This window comes from Pristiophorus japonicus, chromosome 5, assembly GCF_044704955.1.
Source record: "Pristiophorus japonicus isolate sPriJap1 chromosome 5, sPriJap1.hap1, whole genome shotgun sequence".
In the NCBI taxonomy this organism is placed as follows: Eukaryota; Metazoa; Chordata; class Chondrichthyes; family Pristiophoridae; genus Pristiophorus; species Pristiophorus japonicus.
Genome location: NC_091981.1, coordinates 192,768,038 through 192,790,395, shown reverse-complemented (window position 1 = coordinate 192,790,395; position 22,358 = coordinate 192,768,038).

Below are 22,358 nucleotides of genomic sequence, written 5' to 3'. Positions count from 1 at the left end.
ATGGGGAGGTGGGTGAGCAGTGGGTGATGGAGAGGTGGGTGAGCAGCGGGAGATGGGGAGGTGGGTGAGCAGTGGGAGATGGGGAGGTGGGTGAGCAGTGGGAGATGGGGAGGTGGGCGAGCATTGGGAGATGGGGAGGTGGGTGAGCAGTGGGAGATGAGGAGGTGGGTGAGCAGTGGGAGATGGGGAGGTGGGTGAGCAGTGGGAGATGGGGAGGTGGGCGAGCAGTGGGAGATGGGGAGGTGGGTGAGCAGCGTGAGGTGGGGAGGTGGGTGAGCAGTGGGAGATGGGGAGGTGGGTGAGCAGTGGGAGATGGGGAGGTGGGCGAGCAGTGGGAGATGGGGAGGTGGGTGAGCAGTGGGAGATGGCAAGGTGGATGAGCAGTGGGAGATGGGGAGGTGGGTGAGCAGTGGGAGATGGGGGGGTAGGTGAGCAGTGGGTGATGGGGAGGTGGGTGAGCAGTGGGTGATGGGGAGGTGGGTGAGCAGTGGGAGATGGGGAGGTGGGTGAGCAGTGGGTGATGGAGAGGTGGGTGAGCAGCGGGAGATGGGGAGGTGGGTGAGCAGTGGGAGATGGGGAGGTGGGTGAGCAGTGGGTGATGGGGAGGTGGGTGAGCAGTGGGAGATGGGGAGGTGGGTGAGCAGTGGGTGATGGGGAGGTGGGCGAGCAGTGGGAGATGGGGAGGTGGGTGAGCAGTGGGAGATGGGGAGGTGGGTGAGCAGTGGGAGATGGGGAGGTGGGCGAGCAGTGGGAGATGGGGAGGTGGGTGAGCAGTGGGACATGGGGAGATGGGTGAGCAGTGGGAAATGGGGAGGTGGGTGAGCAGTGGGAGATGGGGAGGTGGGCGAGCAGTGGGAGATGGGGAGGTGGGTGAGCAGCGTGAGGTGGGGAGGTGGGTGAGCAGTGGCAGATGGGGAGGTGGGTGAGCAGTGGGAGATGGGGAGGTGGGCGAGCAGTGGGAGATGGGGAGGTGGGTGAGCAGTGGGAGATGGGGAGGTGGATGAGCAGTGGGAGATGTGGAGGTGGGTGAGCAGTGGGAGATGGGGGGGTGGGTGAGCAGTGGGTGATGGGGAGGTGGGTGAGCAGCGGGAGATGGGGAGGTGGGTGAGCAGTGGGTGATGGGGAGGTGGGTGAGCAGTGGGAGATGGGGAGGTGGGTGAGCAGTGGGTGATGGGGAGGTGGGTGAGCAGCAGGAGATGGGGAGGTGGGTGAGCAGTGGGAGATGGGGAGGTGGGTGAGCAGTGGGCGATGGGGAGGTGGGTGAGCAGCAGGAGATGGGGAGGTGGGTGAGCAGTGGGTGATGGTGAGGTGGGTGAGCAGTGGGAGATGGGGAGGTGGGTGAGCAGTGGGAGATGGGGAGGTGGGTGAGCAGTGGGTGATGGGGAGGTGGGTGAGCAGTGGGTGATGGGGAGGTGGGTGAGCAGTGGGAGATGGGGAGGTGGGTCAGAAGTGGGAGATGGGGAGGTGGGTGAGCAGTGGGTGATGGGGAGGTGGGCGAGCAGTGGGAGATGGGGAGGTGGGTGAGCAGTGGGAGATGGGGATGTGGGTGAGCAGCGGGAGATGGGGAGGTGGGTGAGCAGCGGGAGATGGGGAGGTGGGTGAGCAGTGGGAGATGGGGAGGTGGGTGAGCAGTGGGTGATGGGGAGGTGGGTGAGCAGTGGGAGATGGGGAGGTGGGTGAGAAGTGGGTGATGGGGAGGTGGGCGAGCAGTGGGAGATGGGGAGGTGGGTGAGCAGTGGGAGATGGGGAGGTGGGTGAGCAGTGGGAGATGGGGAGGTGGGCGAGCAGTGGGAGATGGGGAGGTGGGTGAGCAGTGGGAGATGAGGAGGTGGGTGAGCAGTGGGAGATGGGGAGGTGGGTGAGCAGTGGGAGATGGGGAGGTGGGCGAGCAGTGGGAGATGGGGAGGTCGGTGAGCAGCGTGAGGTGGGGAGGTGGGTGAGCAGTGGGAGATGGGGAGGTGGGTGAGCAGTGGGAGATGGGGAGGTGGGCGAGCAGTGGGAGATGGGGAGGTGGGTGAGCAGTGGGAGATGGGGAGGTGGGTGAGCAGTGGGAGATGGGGGGGTGGGTGAGCAGTGGGTGATGGGGAGGTGGGTGAGCAGTGGGTGATGGGGAGGTGGGTGAGCAGTGGGAGATGGGGAGGTGGGTGAGCAGTGGGTGATGGAGAGGTGGGGGAGCAGCGGGAGATGGGGAGGTGGGTGAGCAGTGGGTGATGGGGAGGTGGGTGAGCAGTGGGAGATGTGGAGGTGGGTGAGCAGTGGGAGATGGGGAGGTGGGTGAGCAGTGGGTGATGGGGAGGTGGGTGAGCAGTGGGTGATGGGGAGGTGGGCGAGCAGTGGGAAATGGGGAGGTGGGTGAGCAGTGGGTGATGGGGAGGTGGGCGAGCAGTGGGAGATGGGGAGGTGGGCGAGCAGTGGGAGATGGGGAGGTGGGTGAGCAGCGTGAGGTGGGGAGGTGGGTGAGCAGTGGGAGATGGGGAGGTGGGTGAGCAGCGGGAGATGGGGAGGTGGGTGAGCAGTGGGAGATGGGGAGGTGGGTGAGCAGTGGGTGATGGGGAGGTGGGCGAGCAGTGGGAGATGGGGAGGTGGGCGAGCAGTGGGAGATGGGGAGGTGGGTGAGCAGCGTGAGGTGGGGAGGTGGGTGAGCAGTGGGAGATGGGGAGGTGGGTGAGCAGTGGGAGATGGGGAAGTGGGTGAGCAGTGGGTGATGGGGAGGTGGGCGAGCAGTGGGAGATGGGGAGGAGGGTGAGCAGTGGGAGATGGGGAGGTGGGTGAGCAGTGGGAGATGGGGAAGTGGGTGAGCAGTGGGTGATGGGGAGGTGGGCGAGCAGTGGGAGACGGGGAGGTGGGTGAGCATTGGGAGATGGGGAAGTGGGTGAGCAGTGGGTGATGGGGAGGTGGGCGAGCAGTGGGAGATGGGGAGGTGGGTGAGCAGTGGGAGATGGGGAGGTGGGTGAGCAGTGGGAGATGGGGAAGTGGGTGAGCAGTGGGTGATGGGGAGGTGGGCGAGCAGTGGGAGATGGGGAGGTGGGTGAGCAGTGGGTGATGGGGAGGTGGGTGAGCAGTGGGTGATGGGGAGGTGGGTGAGCAGTGGGAGATGGGGAAGTGGGTGAGCAGTGGGTGATGGGGAGGTGGGCGAGCAGTGGGAGATGGGGAGGTGGGTGAGCAGTGGGAGATGGGGAGGTGGGTGAGCAACGGGAGATGGGGAGGTGGGTGAGCAGCGTGAGGTGGGGAGGTGGGTGAGCAGTGGGAGATGGGGAGGTGGGTGAGCAGTGGGAGATGGGGAAGTGGGTGAGCAGTGGGTGATGGGGAGGTGGGCGAGCAGTGGGAGATGGGGAGGAGGGTGAGCAGTGGGAGATGGGGAGGTGGGTGAGCAGTGGGAGATGGGGAAGTGGGTGAGCAGTGGGTGATGGGGAGGTGGGCGAGCAGTGGGAGACGGGGAGGTGGGTGAGCAGTGGGAGATGGGGAAGTGGGTGAGCAGTGGGTGATGGGGAGGTGGGCGAGCAGTGGGAGATGGGGAGGTGTGTGAGCAGTGGGAGATGGGGAAGTGGGTGAGCAGTGGGTGATGGGGAGGTGGGCGAGCAGTGGGAGATGGGGAGGTGGGTGAGCAGTGGGAGATGGGGAGGTGGGTGAGCAGTGGGTGATGGTGAGGTGGGTGAGCAGTGGGAGATGGGGAGGTGGGTGAGCAGTGGGAGATGGGGAGGTGGGTGAGCAGTGGGTGATGGGGAGGTGGGTGAGCAGTGGGAGATGGGGAGGTGGGTGAGCAGTGGGAGATGGGGAGGTGGGTGAGCAGTGGGTGATGGGGAGGTGGGTGAGCAGTGGGTGATGGCGAGGTGGGCGAGCAGTGGGAGATGGGGAGGTGGGTGAGCAGTGGGAGATGGGGATGTGGGTGAGCAGCGGGAGATGGGGAGGTGGGTGAGCAGCGGGAGATGGGGAGGTGGGTGAGCAGTGGGAGATGGGGAGGTGGGTGAGCAGTGGGTGATGGGGAGGTGGGTGAGCAGTGGGAGATGGGGAGGTGGGTGAGAAGTGGGTGATGGGGAGGTGGGCGAGCAGTGGGAGATGGGGAGGTGGGTGAGCAGTGGGAGATGGGGAGGTGGGTGAGCAGTGGGAGATGGGGAGGTGGGCGAGCAGTGGGAGATGGGGAGGTGGGTGAGCAGTGGGAGATGAGGAGGTGGGTGAGCAGTGGGAGATGGGGAGGTGGGTGAGCAGTGGGAGATGGGGAGGTGGGCGAGCAGTGGGAGATGGGGAGGTGGGTGAGCAGCGTGAGGTGGGGAGGTGGGTGAGCAGTGGGAGATGGGGAGGTGGGTGAGCAGTGGGAGATGGGGAGGTGGGTGAGCAGTGGGAGATGGGGAGGTGGATGAGCAGTGGGAGATGGGGAGGTGGGTGAGCAGTGGGTGATGGGGAGGTGGGTGAGCAGTGGGAGATGGGGAGGTGGGTGAGCAGTGGGTGATGGAGAGGTGGGTGAGCAGCGGGAGATGGGGAGGTGGGTGAGCAGCGGGAGATGGGGAGGTGGGTGAGCAGTGGGAGATGGGGAGGTGGATGAGCAGTGGGAGATGGGGAGGTGGGTGAGCAGTGGGAGATGGGGGGGTGGGTGAGCAGTGGGTGATGGGGAGGTGGGTGAGCAGTGGGTGATGGGGAGGTGGGTGAGCAGTGGGAGATGGGGAGGTGGGTGAGCAGTGGGTGATGGAGAGGTGGGTGAGCAGCGGGAGATGGGGAGGTGGGTGAGCAGTGGGTGATGGGGAGGTGGGTGAGCAGTGGGAGATGGGGAGGTGGGTGAGCAGTGGGAGATGGGGAGGTGGGTGAGCAGTGGGTGATGGGGAGGTGGGTGAGCAGTGGGTGATGGGGAGGTGGGCGAGCAGTGGGAAATGGGGAGGTGGGTGAGCAGTGGGTGATGGGGAGGTGGGCGAGCAGTGGGAGATGGGGAGGTGGGCGAGCAGTGGGAGATGGGGAGGTGGGTGAGCAGCGTGAGGTGGGGAGCTGGGTGAGCAGTGGGAGATGGGGAGGTGGGTGAGCAGCGGGAGATGGGGAGGTGGGTGAGCAGTGGGAGATGGGGAGGTGGGTGAGCAGTGGGTGATGGGGAGGTGGGCGAGCAGTGGGAGATGGGGAGGTGGGCGAGCAGTGGGAGATGGGGAGGTGGGTGAGCAGCGTGAGGTGGGGAGGTGGGTGAGCAGTGGGAGATGGGGAGGTGGGTGAGCAGTGGGAGATGGGGAAGTGGGTGAGCAGTGGGTGATGGGGAGGTGGGCGAGCAGTGGGAGATGGGGAGGAGGGTGAGCAGTGGGAGATGGGGAAGTGGGTGAGCAGTGGGAGATGGGGAAGTGGGTGAGCAGTGGGTGATGGGGAGGTGGGCGAGCAGTGGGAGACGGGGAGGTGGGTGAGCATTGGGAGATGGGGAAGTGGGTGAGCAGTGGGTGATGGGGAGGTGGGCGAGCAGTGGGAGATGGGGAGGTGGGTGAGCAGTGGGAGATGGGGAGGTGGGTGAGCAGTGGGAGATGGGGAAGTGGGTGAGCAGTGGGTGATGGGGAGGTGGGCGAGCAGTGGGAGATGGGGAGGTGGGTGAGCAGTGGGTGATGGGGAGGTGGGTGAGCAGTGGGTGATGGGGAGGTGGGTGAGCAGTGGGAGATGGGGAAGTGGGTGAGCAGTGGGTGATGGGGAGGTGGGCGAGCAGTGGGAGATGGGGAGGTGGGTGAGCAACGGGAGATGGGGAGGTGGGAGAGCAGCGGGAGATGGGGAGGTGTGCGAGCAGTGGGAGATGGGGAGGTGGGTGAGCAGTGGGTGATGGGGAGGTGGGTGAGCAGTGGGAGATGGGGAAGTGGATGAGCAGTGGGTGATGGGGAGGTGGGCGAGCAGTGGGAGATGGGGAGGTGGGTGAGCAGTGGGAGATGGGGAGGTGGGTGAGCAGTGGGAGACGGGGAGGTTGGTGAGCAGTGGGAGATGGGGAGGTGGGTGAGCAGCGGTAGATGGGGAGGTGGGTGAGCAGCGGGAGATGGGGAGGTGGGTGAGCAGTGAAAGATGGGGAGGTGGGCGAGCAGTGGGAGATGGGGAGGTGGGTGAGCAGTGGGAGATGGGGAGGTGGGTGAGCAGTGGGAGACGGGGAGGTGGGTGAGCAGTGGGAGATGGGGAGGTGGGTGAGCAGTGGGAGATGGGGAGGTGGGTGAGCAGCGGGAGATGGGGACGTGGGTGAGCAGAGAAAGATGGGGAGGTGGGTGATCAGTGGGTGATGGGGAGGTGGGCGAGCAGTGGGAGATGGGGAGGTGGGTGAGCAGTGGGAGATGGGGAGGTGGGTGAGCAGTGGGAGATGGGGAGGTGGGCGAGCAGTGGGAGATGGGGAGGTCGGTGAGCAGCGTGAGGTGGGGAGGTGGGTGAGCAGTGGGAGATGGGGAGGTGGGTGAGCAGTGGGAGATGGGGAGGTGGGCGAGCAGTGGGAGATGGGGAGGTGGGTAAGCAGTGGGAGATGGGGAGGTGGATGAGCAGTGGGAGATGGGGAGGTGGGTGAGCAGTGGGAGATGGGGGGGTGGGTGAGCAGTGGGAGATGGGGAGGTGGATGAGCAGTGGGAGATGGGGAGGTGGGTGAGCAGTGGTAGATGGGGAGGTGGGTGAGCAGCGTGAGATGGGGAGGTGGGTGAGCAGTGGGTGATGGGGAGGTGGGTGAGCAGTGGTAGATGGGGAGGTGGGTGAGCAGTGGGAGATGGGGAGGTGGTTGAGCAGTGGGTGATGGGGAGGTGGGTGAGCAGTGGGTGATGGGGAGCTGGGTGAGCAGTGGGAGATGGGGAGGTGGGTGAGCAGTGGGAGATGGGGAGGTGGGTGAGCAGTGGGTGATGGGGAGGTGGGTGAGCAGTGGGAGATGGGGTGGTGGGTGAGCAGTGGGAGATGGGGAGGTGGGTGAGCAGTGGGAGATGGGGTGGTGGGTGAGCAGTGGGAGATGGGGAGGTGGGTGAGCAGTGGGAGATGGGGAGGTGGGTGAGCAGTGGGAGATGGGGAGGTGGGTGAGCAGTGGGAGATGGGGAGGTGGGTGAGCAGTGGGAGATGGTGTGGTGGGTGAGCAGTGGGAGATGGGGAGGTCGGTGAGCAGTGGGAGATGGGGAGGTGGGTGAGCAGTGGGAGATGGGGAGGTGGGTGAGCAGTGGGTGATGGGGAGGTGGGTGAGCAGCGGGAGATGGGGAGGTGGGTGAGCATTGGGAGATGGGGAGAGGTGTGAGCAGTTGGAGATGGGGAGGTGGGTGAGCAGTGGGTGATGGGGAGGTGGTCGAGCAGTGGGAGATGGGGAGGTGGGTGAGCAGTGGGAGATGGGGAGGTGGGTGAGCAGTGGGTGATGGAGAGGTGGTCGAGCAGTGGGAGATGGGGAGGTGGGTGAGCAGTGGGTGATGGGGAGGTGGGTGAGCAGTGGGAGATGGGGAGGTGGGTGAGCAGTGGGAGATGGGGAGGTGGGCGATTAGCGGGAGATGGGGAGGTGGGTGAGCAGCGTGAGGTGGGGAGGTGGGTGAGCAGCGTGAGGTGGGGAGGTGGGTGAGCAGTGGGAGATGGGGAGGTGGGCAAGCAGTGGGAGATGGGGAGGTGGGTGAGCAGTGGGAGATGGGGAGGTGGATGAGCAGTAGGAGATGGGGAGGTGGATGAGCAGTGCGACATGGGGAGGTGGGTGAGCAGTGGGAGATGGGGAGGTGGGTGAGCAGCGGGAGATGGGGAGGTGGGTGAGCAGTGGGTGATGGGGAGGTGGGTGAGCAGTGGGAGATGGGGAGATGGGTGAGCAGTGGGAGATGGGGAGGTGGGTGAGCAGTGGGAGATGGGGTGGTGGGTGAGCAGCGGGAGATGGGGAGGTGGGTGAGCAGTGGGAGATGGGGAGGTGGGTGAGCAGTGGGAGATGGGGAGGTGGGTGAGCAGTGGGAGATGGGGAGATGGGTGAGCAGTGGGAGATGGGGAGGTGGGTGAGCAGTGGGAGATGGGGAGGTGGGCGAGCAGTGGGAGATGGGGAGGTGGGTGAGCAGTGAGAGATGGGGAGGTGGGTGAGCAGAGTGAGGTGGGGAGGTGGATGAGCAGTGGGAGATGGGGAGGTGGATGAGCAGTGGGAGATGGGGAGGTGGGTGAGCAGTGGGTGTTGAGGAGGTGGGTGAGCATTGGGTGATGGGGAGGTGGGTGAGCAGTGGGTGATGGGGAGGTGGGAGAGCAGCGGGAGATGGGGAGGTGTGCGAGCAGTGGGAGATGGGGAGGTGGGTGAGCAGTGGGTGATGGGGAGGTGGGTGAGCAGTGGGATATTGGGAAGTGGATGAGCAGTGGGTGATGGGGAGGTGGGCGAGCAGTGGGAGATGGGGAGGTGGGTGAGCAGTGGGAGATGGGGAGGTGGGTGAGCAGTGGGAGACGGTGAGGTGGGTGAGCAGTGGCAGATGGGGAGGTGGGTGAGCAGTGGGAGATGGGGAGGTGGGTGAGCAGTGGGAGATGGGGAGGTGGGTGAGCAGTGGGAGATGGGGAGGTGGGTGAGCAGTGGGAGATGGGGAGGTGGGCGAGCAGTGGGAGATGGGGAGGTGGATGAGCAGTGGGAGATGGGGAGGTGGGTGAGCAGCGTGAGGTGGGGAGGTGGATGAGCAGTGGGAGATGGGGAGGTGGGTGAGCAGTGGGTGTTGAGGAGGTGGGTGAGCATTGGGTGATGGGGAGGTGGGTGAGCAGTGGGTGATGGGGAGGTGGGTGAGCAGCGGGAGATGGGGAGGTGGGTGAGCAGTGGGTGATGGGGAGGTGGGTGAGCAGTGGGAGATGGGGAGGTGGGTGAGCAGTGGGAGATGGGGAGGTGGGTGAGCAATGGGTGATGGGGAGGTGGTCGAGCAGTGGGAGATAGGGAGGTGTGCGAGCAGTGGGAGATGGGGAGGTGGGCGAGCAGTGGGAGATGGGAAGGTGGGTGAGCAGCGGGAGATGGGGAGGTGGGCGAGCAGTGGGAGATGGGGAGGTGGGCGAGCAGAGGGAGATGGGGAGGTGGGTGAGCAGCGGGAGATGGGGAGGTGGGTGAGCAGCGGGAGATGGGGAGGTGGGTGAGCAGTGGGAGATGGGGAGGTGGGTGAGCAGTGGGTGATGGGGAAGTGGGTGAGCAGTGGGAGATGGGGAGGTGGGTGAGCAGCGGGAGATGGGGAGGTGGGAGAGCAGTGGGAGATGGGGAGGTGGGTGAGCAGTGGGTGATGGGGAGGTGGGTGAGCAGTGGGAGATGGGGAGATGGGTGAGCAGTGGGTGATGGGGAAGTGGGCGAGCAGTGGGAGATGGGGAGGTGGGTGAGCAGTGGGAGATGGGGAGGTGGGTGAGCAGTGGGAGATGGGGAGGTGGGTGAGCAGTGGGAGATGGGGAGGTGGGTGAGCAGTGGGAGATGGGGAGGTGGGTGAGCAGTGGGAGATGGGGAGGTGGGTGAGCAGTGGGAGATGGGGAGGTGGGCGAGCAGTGGGAAATGGGGAGGTCGGTGAGCAGCGTGAGGTGGGGAGGTGGGTGCGCAGTGGGAGATGGGGAGGTGGGTGAGCAGTGGGAGATGGGGAGGTGGGCGAGCAGTGGGAGATGGGGAGGTGGGTGAGCAGTGGGAGATGGGGAGGTGGATGAGCAGTGGGAGATGGGGAGGTGGGTGAGCAGTGGGAGATGGGGAGGTGGGTGAGCAGTGGGAGATGGGGAGGTGGATGAGCAGTGGGAGATGGGGAGGTGGGTGAGCAGTGGTAGATGGGGAGGTGGGTGAGCAGCGTGAGATGGGGAGGTGGGTGAGCAGTGGGTGATGGGGAGGTGGGTGAGCAGTGGTAGATGGGGAGGTGGGTGAGCAGTGGGAGATGGGGAGGTGGTTGAGCAGTGGGTGATGGGGAGGTGGGTGAGCAGTGGGTGATGGGGAGGTGGGTGAGCAGTGGGAGATGGGGAGGTGGGTGAGCAGTGGGAGATGGGGAGGTGGGTGAGCAGTGGGTGAGTGGGAGGTGGGTGAGCAGTGGGAGATGGGGTGGTGGGTGAGCAGTGGGAGATGGGGAGGTGGGTGAGCAGTGGGAGATGGGGTGGTGGGTGAGCAGTGGGAGATGGGGAGGTGGGTGAGCAGTGGGAGATGGGGAGGTGGGTGAGCAGTGGGAGATGGGGAGGTGGGTGAGCAGTGGGAGATGGGGAGGTGGGTGAGCAGTGGGAGATGGGGTGGTGGGTGAGCAGTGGGAGATGGGGAGGTAGGTGAGCAGTGGGAGATGGGGAGGTGGGTGAGCAGTGGGAGATGGGGAGGTGGGTGAGCAGTGGGTGATGGGGAGGTGGGTGAGCAGCGGGAGATGGGGAGGTGGGTGAGCATTGGGAGATGGGGAGAGGTGTGAGCAGTTGGAGATGGGGAGGTGGGTGAGCAGTGGGTGATGGGGAGGTGGTCGAGCAGTTGGAGATGGGGAGGTGGGTGAGCAGTGGGAGATGGGGAGGTGGGTGAGCAGTGGGTGATGGGGAGGTGGTCGAGCAGTGGGAGATGGGGAGGTGGGTGAGCAGTGGGAGATGGGGAGGTGGGTGAGCAGTGGGAGATGGGGAGGTGGGTGAGCAGTGGGAGATGGGGAGGTGGGCGATTAGCGGGAGATGGGGAGGTGGGTGAGCAGCGTGAGGTGGGGAGGTGGGTGAGCAGCGTGAGGTGGGGAGGTGGGTGAGCAGTGGGAGATGGGGAGGTGGATGAGCAGTAGGAGATGGGGAGGTGGATGAGCAGTGGGACATGGGGAGGTGGGTGAGCAGTGGGAGATGGGGAGGTGGGTGAGCAGCGGGAGATGGGGAGGTGGGTGAGCAGTGGGTGATGGGGAGGTGGGTGAGCAGTGGGAGATGGGGAGGTGTGCGAGCAGTGGGAGATGGGGAGGTGGGTGAGCAGAGTGAGGTGGGGAGGTGGGTGAGCAGTGGGTGTTGAGGAGTTGTGTGAGCATTGGGTGATGGGGAGGTGGGTGAGCAGTGAGTGATGGGGCGGTGGGAGAGCAGCGGGAGATGGGGAGGTGTGCGAGCAGTGGGAGATGGGGAGGTGGGTGAGCAGTGTGTGATGGGGAGGTGGGTGAGCAGTGGGAGATGGGGAAGTGGGTGAGCAGTGGCAGATGGGGAGGTGGGTGAGCAGTGGGAGATGGGGAGGTGGGTGAGCAGCGGGAGATGGGGAGATGGGTGAGCAGTGGGAGATGGGGAGGTGGGTGAGCAGTGGGAGATGGGGAGGTGGGTGAGCAGTGGGAGATGGGGAGGTGGGCGAGCAGTGGGAGATGGGGAGGTGGGTGAGCAGTGGGAGATGGGGAGGTGGGTGAGCAGTGGGAGATGGGGAGGTGGGCGAGCAGTGGGAGATGGGGAGGTGGGTGAGCAGCGTGAGGTGGGGAGGTGGATGAGCAGTGGGAGATGGGGAGGTGGGTGAGCAGTGGGTGTTGAGGAGGTGGGTGAGCATTGGGTGATGGGGAGGTGGGTGAGCAGTGGGTGATGGGGAGGTGGGTGAGCAGCGGGAGATGGGGAGGTGGGTGAGCAATGGGTGATGGGGAGGTGGGTGAGCAGTGGGAGATGGGGAGGTGGGTGAGCAGTGGGAGATGGGGAGGTGGGCGAGCAGTGGGTGATGGGGAGGTGGGCGAGCAGTGGGAGATGGGGAGGTGTGCGAGCAGTGGGAGATGGGGAGGTGGGCGAGCAGCGGGAGATGGGAAGGTGGGTGAGCAGCGGGAGATGGGGAGGTGGGCGAGCAGTGGGAGATGGGGAGGTGGGCGAGCAGAGGGAGATGGGGAGGTGGGTGAGCAGCGGGAGATGGGGAGGTGGGTGAGCAGCAGGAGATGGGGAGGTGGGCGAGCAGTGGGAGATGGGGAGGTGGGTGAGCAGTGGGTGATGGGGAAGTGTGTGAGCAGTGGGAGATGGGGAGGTGGGTGAGCAGCGGGAGATGGGGAGGTGTGTGAGCAGTGGGAGATGGGGAGGTGGGTGAGCAGTGGGTGATGGGGAGGTGGGTGAGCAGTGGGAGATGGGGAGATGGGTGATCAGTGGGTGATGGGGAAGTGGGCGAGCAGTGGGAGATGGGGAGGTGGGTGAGCAGTGGGAGATGGGGAGGTGGGTGAGCAGTGGGAGATGGGGAGGTGGGTGAGCAGTGGGAGATGGGGAGGTGGGTGAGCATTGGGAGATGGGGAGGTGGGTGAGCAGTGGGAGATGGGGAGGTGGGTGAGCAGTGGGAGATGGGGAGGTGGGCGAGCAGCGGGAGATGGGGAGGTCGGTGAGCAGCGTGAGGTGGGGAGGTGGGTGAGCAGTGGGAGATGGGGAGGTGGGTGAGCAGTGGGAGATGGGGAGGTGGGCGAGCAGTGGGAGATGGGGAGGTGGGTGAGCAGTGGGAGATGGGGAGGTGGATGAGCAGTGGGAGATGGGGAGGTGGGTGAGCAGTGGGAGATGGGGGAGTGGGTGAGCAGTGGGTGATGGGGAGATGGGTGAGCAGCGTGAGATGGGGAGGTGGGTGAGCAGTGGGTGATGGGGAGGTGGGTGAGCAGTGGTAGATGGGGAGGTGGGTGAGCAGTGGGAGATGGGGAGGTGGGTGAGCAGTGGGTGATGGGGAGGTGGGTGAGCAGTGGGTGATGGGGAGGTGGGTGAGCAGTGGGAGATGGGGAGGTGGGTGAGCAGTGGGAGATGGGGAGGTGGGTGAGCAGTGGGAGATGGGGAGGTGGGTGAGCAGTGGGAGATGGGGTGGTGGGTGAGCAGTGGGAGATGGGGAGGTGGGTGAGCAGTGGGAGATGGGGTGGTGGGTGAGCAGTGGGAGATGGGGAGGTGGGTGAGCAGTGGGAGATGGGGAGGTGGGTGAGCAGTGGGAGATGGGGAGGTGGGTGAGCAGTGGGAGATGGGGAGGTGGGTGAGCAGTGGGAGATGGGGTGGTGGGTGAGCAGTGGGAGATGGGGAGGTAGGTGAGCAGTGCGAGATGGGGAGGTGGGTGAGCAGTGGGAGATGGGGAGGTGGGTGAGCAGTGGGTGATGGGGAGGTGGGTGAGCAGCGGGAGATGGGGAGGTGGGTGAGCATTGGGAGATGGGGAGAGGTGTGAGCAGTTGGAGATGGGGAGGTGGGTGAGCAGTGGGAGATGGGGAGGTGGGTGAGCAGTGGGAGATGGGGAGGTGGGTGAGCAGTGGGTGATGGGGAGGTGGGTGAGCAGTGGGTGATGGGGAGGTGGGTGAGCAGTGGGAGATGGGGAGGTGGCTGAGCAGTGGGAGATGGGGAGGTGGGAGAGCAGGGGGTGATGGGGAGGTGGTTGAGCAGTGGGAGATGGGGAGGTGGGCGAGCAGCGGGAGATGGGGTGGTGGGCGAGCAGTGGGAGATGGGGAGGTGGGTGAGCAGTGGGAGATGGGGAGGTCGGTGAGCAGTGGGAGATGGGGAGGTGGTTGAGCAGTGGGAGATGGGGAGGTGGGCGAGCAGCGGGAGATGGGATGGTGGGCGAGCAGTGGGAGATGGGGAGGTGGGTGAGCAGTGGGAGATGGGGAGGTGGGTGAGCAGCGGGTGATGGGGAGGTGGGCGAGCAGTGGGTGATGGGGAGGTGGGTGAGCAGTGGGAGATGGGGAGGTGGGTGAGCAGCGGGAGATGGGGAGCTGGGTGAGCAGCGGGAGATGGGGAGGTGGGCGAGCAGTGGGAGATGGGGAGGTGGGCGAGCAGTGGGAGATGGGGAGGTGGGTGAGCAGTGGGAGATAGGGAGGTGGGTCAGCAGCGGGAGATGGGGAGGTGGGTGAGCATTTGGAGATGGGGAGGTGGGTGAGCAGTTGGTGATGGGGAGGTGGGTAAGCAGAGGGTGATGGGGAGGTGGGTGAGTAGTGGGAGATGGGGAGGTGGGTGAGCAGTGGGAGATGGGGAGGTGGGTGAGCAGTGGGTGATGGGGAGGTGGGCGAGCAGTGGGAGATGGGGAGGTGGGTGAGCAGTGGGAGATGGGGAGGTGGGTGAGCAGTGGAAGATGGGGAGGTGGGTGAGCAGTGGGAGATGGGGAGGTGGGTGAGCAGTGGGAGATGGGGAGGTGGGCGAGCAGTGGGAGATGGGGAGGTGGGCGAGCAGCGGGAGATGGGGAGGTGGGTGAGCAGCGTGAGGTGGGGAGGTGGGTGAGCAGCGTGAGGTGGGGAGGTGGGTGAGCAGTGGGAGATGGGGAGGTGGGCGAGCAGTGGGAGATGGGGAGGTGGGTGAGCAGTGGGAGATGGGGAGGTGGGTGAGCAGTGGGAGATGGGGAGGTGGGCGAGCAGTGGGAGATGGGGAGGTGGGTGAGCAGCATGATGTGGGGAGGTGGGCGAGCAGTGGGAGATGGGGAGGTGGATGATCAGTGGGAGATGGGGAGGTGGGTGAGCAGTGGGAGATGGGGAGGTGGGTGAGCAGTGGGTGATGGGGAGGTGGGTGAGCAGTGGGTGATGGGGAGGTGGGTGAGCAGTGGGAGATGGGGAGGTGGGTGAGCAGCGTGAGGTGGGGAGGTGGGTGAGCAGTGGCAGATGGGGAGGTGGGTGAGCAGTGGGAGAAGGGGAGGTGGGTGAGCAGTGGGAGATGGGAAGGTGGGTGAGCAGCGGGAGATGGGGTGGTGGATGAGCAGTGGGAGATGGGGAGGTGGGTGAGCAGTGGGAGATGGGGAGGTGGGCGAGCAGTGGGAGATGGGGAGGTGGGTGAGCAGTGGGAGATGGGGAGGTGGGCGAGCAGTGGGAGATGGGGAGGTGGGTGAGCAGTGGGAGATGGGGAGGTGGGTGAGCAGTGGGAGATGGGGAGGTGGGTGAGCAGTGGGAGATGGGGGGTGGGTGAGCAGTGGGTGATGGGGAGGTGGGTGAGCAGCGTGAGATGGGGAGGTGGGTGAGCAGTGGGTGATGGGGAGGTGGGTGAGCAGTGGTAGATGGGGAGGTGGGTGAGCAGTGGGAGATGGGGAGGTGGTTGAGCAGTGGGTGATAGGGAGGTGGGTGAGCAGTGGGTGATGGGGAGGTGGGTGAGCAGTGGGAGATGGGGAGGTGGGTGAGCAGTGGGTGATGGGGAGGTGGGTGAGCAGTGGGAGATGGGGTGGTGGGTGAGCAGTGGGAGATGGGGAGGTGGGTGAGCAGTGGGAGATGGGGTGGTAGGTGAGCAGTGGGAGATGGGGAGGTGGGTGAGCAGTGGGAGATGGGGAGGTGGGTGAGCAGTGGGAGATGGGGAGGTGGTTGAGCAGTGGGAGATGGGGAGGTGGGCGAGCAGAGGGAGATGGGGTGGTGGGCGAGCAGTGGGAGATGGGGAGGTGGGTGAGCAGTGGGAGATGGGGAGGTGGGTGAGCAGCGGCAGATGGGGAGGTGGGCGAGCAGTGGGTGATGGGGAGGTGGGTGAGCAGTGGGAGATGGGGAGGTGGGTGAGCAGCAGGAGATGGGGAGGTGGGTGAGCAGCGGGAGATGGGGAGGTGGGCGAGCAGTGGGAGATGGGGAGGTGGGTGAGCAGTGGGAGATAGGGAGGTGGGTCAGCAGCGGGAGATGGGGAGGTGGGTGAGCATTTGGAGATGGGGAGGTGGGTGAGCAGTTGGTGATGGGGAGGTGGGTGAGCAGAGGGTGATGGGGAGGTGGGTGAGTAGTGGGAGATGGGGAGGTGGGTGAGCAGTGGGAGATGGGGAGGTGGGTGAGCAGTGGGTGATGGGGAGGTGGGCGAGCAGTGGGAGATGGGGAGGTGGGTGAGCAGTGGGAGATGGGGAGGTGGGTGAGCAGTGGGAGATGGGGAGGTGGGTGAGCAGTGGGAGATGGGGAGGTGGGTGAGCAGTGGGAGATGGGGAGGTGGGCGAGCAGCGGGAGATGGGGAGGTGGGCGAGCTGCGGGAGATGGGGAGGTGGGTGAGCAGCGTGAGGTGGGGAGGTGGGTGAGCAGCGTGAGGTGGGGAGGTGGGTGAGCAGTGGGAGATGGGGAGGTGGGTGAGCAGTGGGAGATGGGGAGGTGGGTGAGCAGTGGGAGATGGGGAGGTGGGCGAGCAGTGGGAGATGGGGAGGTGGGTGAGCAGTGGGAGATGGGGAGGTGGGCGAGCAGTGGGAGATGGGGAGGTGGGTGAGCAGTGGGAGATGGGGAGGTGGGTGAGCAGTGGGAGATGGGGAGGTGGGCGAGCAGTGGGAGATGGGGAGGTGGGTGAGCAGCATGAGGTGGGGAGGTGGGCGAGCAGTGGGAGATGGGGAGGTGGATGATCAGTGGGAGATGGGGAGGTGGGTGAGCAGTGGGAGATGGGGAGGTGGGTGAGCAGTGGGTGATGGGGAGGTGCGTGAGCAGTGGGTGATGGGGAGGTGGGTGAGCAGTGGGAGATGGGGAGGTGGGTGAGCAGCGTGAGTTGGGGAGGTGGGTGAGCAGTGGCAGATGGGGAGGTGGGTGAGCAGTGGGAGAAGGGGAGGTGGGTGAGCAGTGGGAGATGGGAAGGTGGGTGAGCAGCGGGAGATGGGGTGGTGGATGAGCAGTGGGAGATGGGGAGGTGGGTGAGCAGTGGGAGATGGGGAGGTGGGTGAGCAGTGGGAGATGGGGAGGTGGGCGAGCAGTGGGAGATGGGGAGGTGGGTGAGCAGTGGGAGATGGGGAGGTGGGTGAGCAGTGGGTGATGGGGAGGTGGGTGAGCAGCGGGAGATGGGGAGGTGGGTGAGCAGCGTGAGGTGGTGAGGTGGGCGAGCAGTGGGAGATGGGGAGGTGGGTGAGCAGAGTGAGGTGGGGAGGTGGGTGAGCAGCGGGAGATGGGGAGGTGGGGAGCAGCGTGAGGTGGGGAGGTGGGCGAGCAGTGGGAGATGGGGAGGTGGGTGAGCAGAGTGAGGTGGGGAGCTGGGTGAGCAGTGGGAGATGGGGAGGTGGGTGAGCAGAGTGAGGTGGGGAGGTGGGTGAGCAGTGGGAGATGGGGAGGTGGGTGAGCAGCGTGAGGTGGGGAGGTGGGTGAGCAGCGGGAGATGGGGAAGTGGGTGAGCAGCGTGAGGTGGGGAGGTGGGCGAGCAGTGGGAGATGGGGAGGTGTGCGAGCAGTGGGAGATGGGGAGGTGGGTGAGCAGCGTGAGGTGGGGAGGTGGGCGAGCAGTGGGAGATGGGGAGGTGGGTGAGCAGTGGGAGATGGGGAGGTGGGTGAGCAGCGTGAGGTGGGGAGGTGGGCGAGCAGTGGGAGATGGGGAGGTGGGCGAGCAGTGGGAGATGGGGAGGTGGGTGAGCAGTGGGAGATGGGGAGGTGGGCGAGCAGTGGGAGATGGGCAGGTGGGCGAGCAGTGGGAGAAGGGGAGGTGGGCGAGCAGTGGGAGAAGGGGAGGTGGGCGAGCAGTGGGAGATGGGGAGGTGGTTGAGCAGTGGGAGATGGGGAGGTGGGTGAGCAGTGGGAGATGGGCAGGTGGGCGAGCAGTGGGAGAAGGGGAGGTGGGCGAGCAGTGGGAGATGGGGAGGTGGGCGAGCAGTGGGAGATGGGGAGGTGGGCGAGCAGTGGGAGATGGGGAGGTGGGTGAGCAGCGTGAGGTGGGGAGGTGGGTGAGCAGTGGGAGATGGGGAGGTGGGCGAGCAGTGGGAGATGGGGAGGTGGGTGAGCAGTGGGAGAAGGGGAGGTGGGTGAGCAGTGGGAGATGGGGAGGTGGGCGAGCAGTGGGAGATGGGGAGGTGGGTGAGCAGTGGGAGATGGGGAGGTGGGCGAGCAGTGGGAGAAGGGGAGGTGGGTGAGCAGTGGGAGATGGGGAGGTGGGTGAGCAGTGGGAGATGGGGAGGTGGGTGAGCAGAGAGAGATGGGGAGGTGGGCGAGCAGTGGGAGATGGGGAGGTGGGTGAGCAGCGGGTGATGGGGTGGTGGACGAGCAGTGGGTGATGGGGAGTTGGGCGAACAGCGGGAGATGAGGACGTCGGCCTGACGACACAGCGTGTGTGTTGTTGGTGCCCCAGGTCAGCAATACCCGGTAAATCTGAGGGGGTCGACATGAGCTCCCGTCGTCCAGCAAAATTCCTTATCGGCACAGACCAGATCCCAAGGTTGCCTGATAACGGAGGTTGAACCTGTATTTGTAATGGTGACCATGAAACTACCAGATTGTCAGAAAAAACAAACTGGTTCACTAATGTCCTTTCGGGAAAGAAATTGGCCATCCTTACCAGGTGTGACTCTAGACCGACAGCAAGGTTGACTCTTAACTGCCCTTTGAAATGCACTCAGTTGTACCAAACCGCTAAAACAAAGTCAGCACTGTGGAGCACCTTCACCACAAGCACTGCAGCGGTTCAAGAAGATGGCTCAGCACCAATTTCACAAGGGCAATTAGTGATGGGCAATAAATGCTGGCCCTGCCAGCTATGCCCACATTCCATGAATGAATAAAAAAAACAATTCAGCTGGAGAGATCATAGTAATTATCAATATAAACAATACATAGGGACATTCTCATGCTAATTAGTGCTTCTGTGCTGTCACTAAATTTTACTGATCAGCAAAAAGCCTTTGGGCTTGATTTTTGGTCTTCTGCCACCCCTGCTATTGCGCTGGAGGGGCGACATTGGCGGCAATAAGTACTTCTGAGCGGGCGGCTAGCTTCCAATGCCCCGCCAGGGCATTCGGTGCCAGTTTCGTGGGAGCACGGAGCATTACCGCCCGAAAGAGGCAGACTGGTGTGCAACGCCCCTGGTTGTGACACCAGCTCGATTTTTGGCTGTCGCCCGATCGATCCGTCGAGTACCCTGCTGGGACTGCCTGTGAAAGCTGGTGCCCTGAGCTGTAGCGGCTGCAGTGAGGTATGTAATGTCGACCTCAGGTAAGTGTGATTGTTTTTTTTTGCTATTTATGTTGTGGTGGTGTGAGTTATTTATTGAGAATGTTTTTGGTGTTTTTTTCAGGTTTCCGCCCCCCCGCCCCCCCCTCAGGCCTCTCTGAAAGCGCCCGAGGCCACCTGTTTCGCTCGGGATTTTCACTTGCTCAGCTGGCCTAGTCCCTAAAAGAGGTGTGTAACGTCTCCCTGAGCACTCTGTCCCACACTTAGGGCCCAGCTGATGGATTTTGCTGACTGAGGCCGCAAACTGTTCCCGGGCGCAACCTTTACTGTCCCGCCGCCATTATCACCCCGAAATGAGAAGAACCGAAAATCCAGAGTTGAGAATTGAATGATATGGTCTTCAACATCTTATTGAACTGATACAGAGTTAAGCTTTTGCATAATGGCCCATCTATTCTTGATATTTTGATGGCACCAAGATGAGAGATGTTGCCAGTGACTGGTAAGACACTGTTTTATTATCGAACTCGCACGTTCCATTTTCCCCCAAAAAGTTGTTCCACATGAGGGTAACTTTCTAAGTCTATATAAATCCCCATCAGAAGAAAAGTGTATCAGTTCAATAGCCACATGCTTGTTGAGAGCTGAAGCGAAAGCTGGAGTTTGGCACTTTTGTAACTTTGGTTTTACTTTTATTTCTGAAGCCATGCATGAATTAATCTGCTTTGCTTCAATTCAGGCACCAGCAAGGAAAATAACTCGGATCCATATTGGACATGCATCTCCAATAGCAACAACTTGCATTTCGATCGGAAAGTGGAATCTGCGGGAAGGTACCCAAAAGCAATTCTCACTGGGGCCTGGAATTTACTTTGGGGCCATAATCAGCACATAACATCGAAAGTTATGCCCATTAATTATTATGCCCATTTTGCCAGTGGCAACTTATGCTGAAATTTCCTGCCAGTCTCATTAGCATCCACCAAAATGTAAAAATTGGTGCAAAAGAAGCGGAAATCAACATAAACATTCGCGGCTTGACAAAGTGCGGAACTCACACCAAACATTTTTTCTTTAATTATGCGAAGTGAAGTTTGAAGCCATCTATCTATCATTTATACACATTAGGCACAATGGGGTCAAAATCGGATCCCGCTGCTTTTGAGGCGGCTGAGTGCTGATTTCAACGCCAGGTGATAGGTGCGGCCTCAAACTGCAAAATTCAGTTTTGCCGCCCATAAATGAGAGAACAGCACTAAAACTGACGTTGCGCACTCATCCTTGGGTGTTAATGGAACGGCATCTCAGGAAGCCTATTGAATTTCCTGACAGTAGGCTGCCAGCATGCGAGTTAAAAAAAAAGAAAAAAAAAGTTTCTACCACTTTCCTTCATCCACTTCCACACTGGTCCCATCAGTGCAAAAAAAACCATAAACACTTTCCTTGATCCCTCAACCCTACAGCCCCGGGATCCCCGATGTCCCACCACCTTTCCCAGGCTGTATGGACGCCTGCCTGTAAGGCCACCGTACTCACCTAATTTCAGAGCCGCGGTGGCAAGGGGGCATTGCACACTCGATTTCGTCACCTCGTGGGTGGTGGCCGAGCGCGCCACTTTACATTTTGCCGCCGCCCCCACTGTCCAACTAAATTTCCAGTCAGCCCAGGAATCCGGTTGCCGCTGTTGTTGTTCATTGCATGTTCTGTAGCTGTTCATGACATTTTAATGATCGATGCACCTGGACCCCCAAGTCTCTTTGGACCGCCACTGTTTTTAGCTTTTCACGATTTAGAAAGTATCCCTTTCTATCCTTTTTAGGTCCAAAGTGTATGATCTCACATTTGCTGAAATTAAAATCCATTTGCCACAGTTTTCCTCCATCTTTTACACTGGGTATCTGCTTGAGGCTCTGATTAAACATGTCTCTGGGTGCAAAGACGCAGAAAATTCCACCCTAAGGAGACTAAAATAGAACGGGAGGGTAGCAAGGAAAAGTGGTGAGGGTTGAGGAAAGAAAAGGCATAGTCATTGTCGGATTTTGAATAGATTCTTTAAAACTGAGCAGTGACTTCCTGAGGTTAGAACCATAATGATTTAACACGTGGCCACCAATAGGGGACCAAGATGAACGGGGGAAATGGAAAATTCCAGTGTAACAGAAGTGGAGGTTGTATGCTGAGACATAAGGCAGGAGGAGAGTGACATTTTCCTTGTCGTGAAATTATTTGGCTTCTTGGGTCAACGTAGCAGAATTTTTATAGGTCAATTTTGTTATCCCATAGTCAGGTCAGAGATGTTTGAAGGCTGGGGCACAGGACCACAGAATTGCCACTATTGCTCTCAAATTACCTCTCTGCAATGGACAGTTCAGAAAATTAGACCATGGCATTTCTTGCAGACCTGCATGTTGTGTTCCTGACACAGATGAGACTGCACACAGGGAGATTAAAGTAACAGTGACCTCAGTCTTTATTAAGACACTCCAGAGTGAGGAACAGGCTTATATACAGTGCTCCCAAGGAATGCTGGGATCCCTTGGGACTTCAGGGGATGCGCTCCCTGGTGGCGGAACATGGGAGTGCATGCTTTATTGATACACAACATCGCTCCTACCCCCAAAGTCAAAGTGAAAACTATTTACATGGTGAGGCGGTTGGGAGCCTTTCTTTCCCTGGTGGGCCACCTCTGTACAAATGTCTGTTCTGGTATGTTGGCTGTGCCCTCGCTGGGCTGACGTGTTGTTGGCCCTGCAGGGCTGCTGGGTGAGCCTGGCCTTGCTGCGCTGTTGGGCGTGATGGGTTTGATTTCCTGGTCCGGGGTGGTGTCGTTGATCCTTTGGGTGTGTGTTGTGGGCTCGAAAAAGGTGGTGTCTGCTGTGGGTTGTTCAGGGCAGTCTATGAACTGCAGCCTCGTTTGATCCAGGTGCTTTCTGTAAATTTGTCCATTGTCTAGTTTGACTGCAAACACCCTATTCCCTTCTTTAGCTATCACCGTGCCCGCGATCCACTTGTCCATAGTTTAGCACATACACAGGGTCATTCAGATCAATTTCCCGTGATATAGTGGCGCGACCATCGTTTACATTTTGTTGCTGCCGCCTGCTTTCTACCTGATCATGCAGGTTGGGGTGAACCAACGAGAGTCTGGTTTTAAGTGTCCTTTTCATGAGTAGCTCAGCCGGGGGCACCCTGTGAGCGAGTGGGGCCTCGTGCGGTAGCTGAGCAGTACTCAGGACAGGCGGGTTTGGAGTGAGCCTTCTGTGTCTCATTTAATGCTCTGTTTGATGGTTTGTACTGCCCGCTCTGCCTGCCCATTGGAGGCTGGTTTAAACGGGGCTGAGGTGATATGTTTGATCCCATTGCGGGTCATGAATTCTTTAAATTCGGCACTGGTGAAACATGGCCCGTTGTCACTGACCAGTATGCCAGGCAGGCTGTGGGTGGTAAACTGGTCCTCAGGCTTTCAATGGTGGCGGTGGCGGTGCTTCCTGACATTATTTCACATTCAATCCATTTTGAAAAAGCATCCACCACAACCAGGAAAATTTTACCGAGAAACGGGCCCGCATAGTCGACATGAATCCTTGACCATGGTCTGGAGGGCCAGGACCACAAACTTAGTGGTGCCTCTCTGGGCACGTTGCTCAACTGAGCACACATGCTGCATTGTTGTACATAGGACTCTGAGTCAGAGTCGATACCGGGCCACCACACGTGGGATCTGGCTATCGCTTTCATCATTACTATACCCGGGTGTATGCTGTGCAGATCCGAGATGAACGTCTCC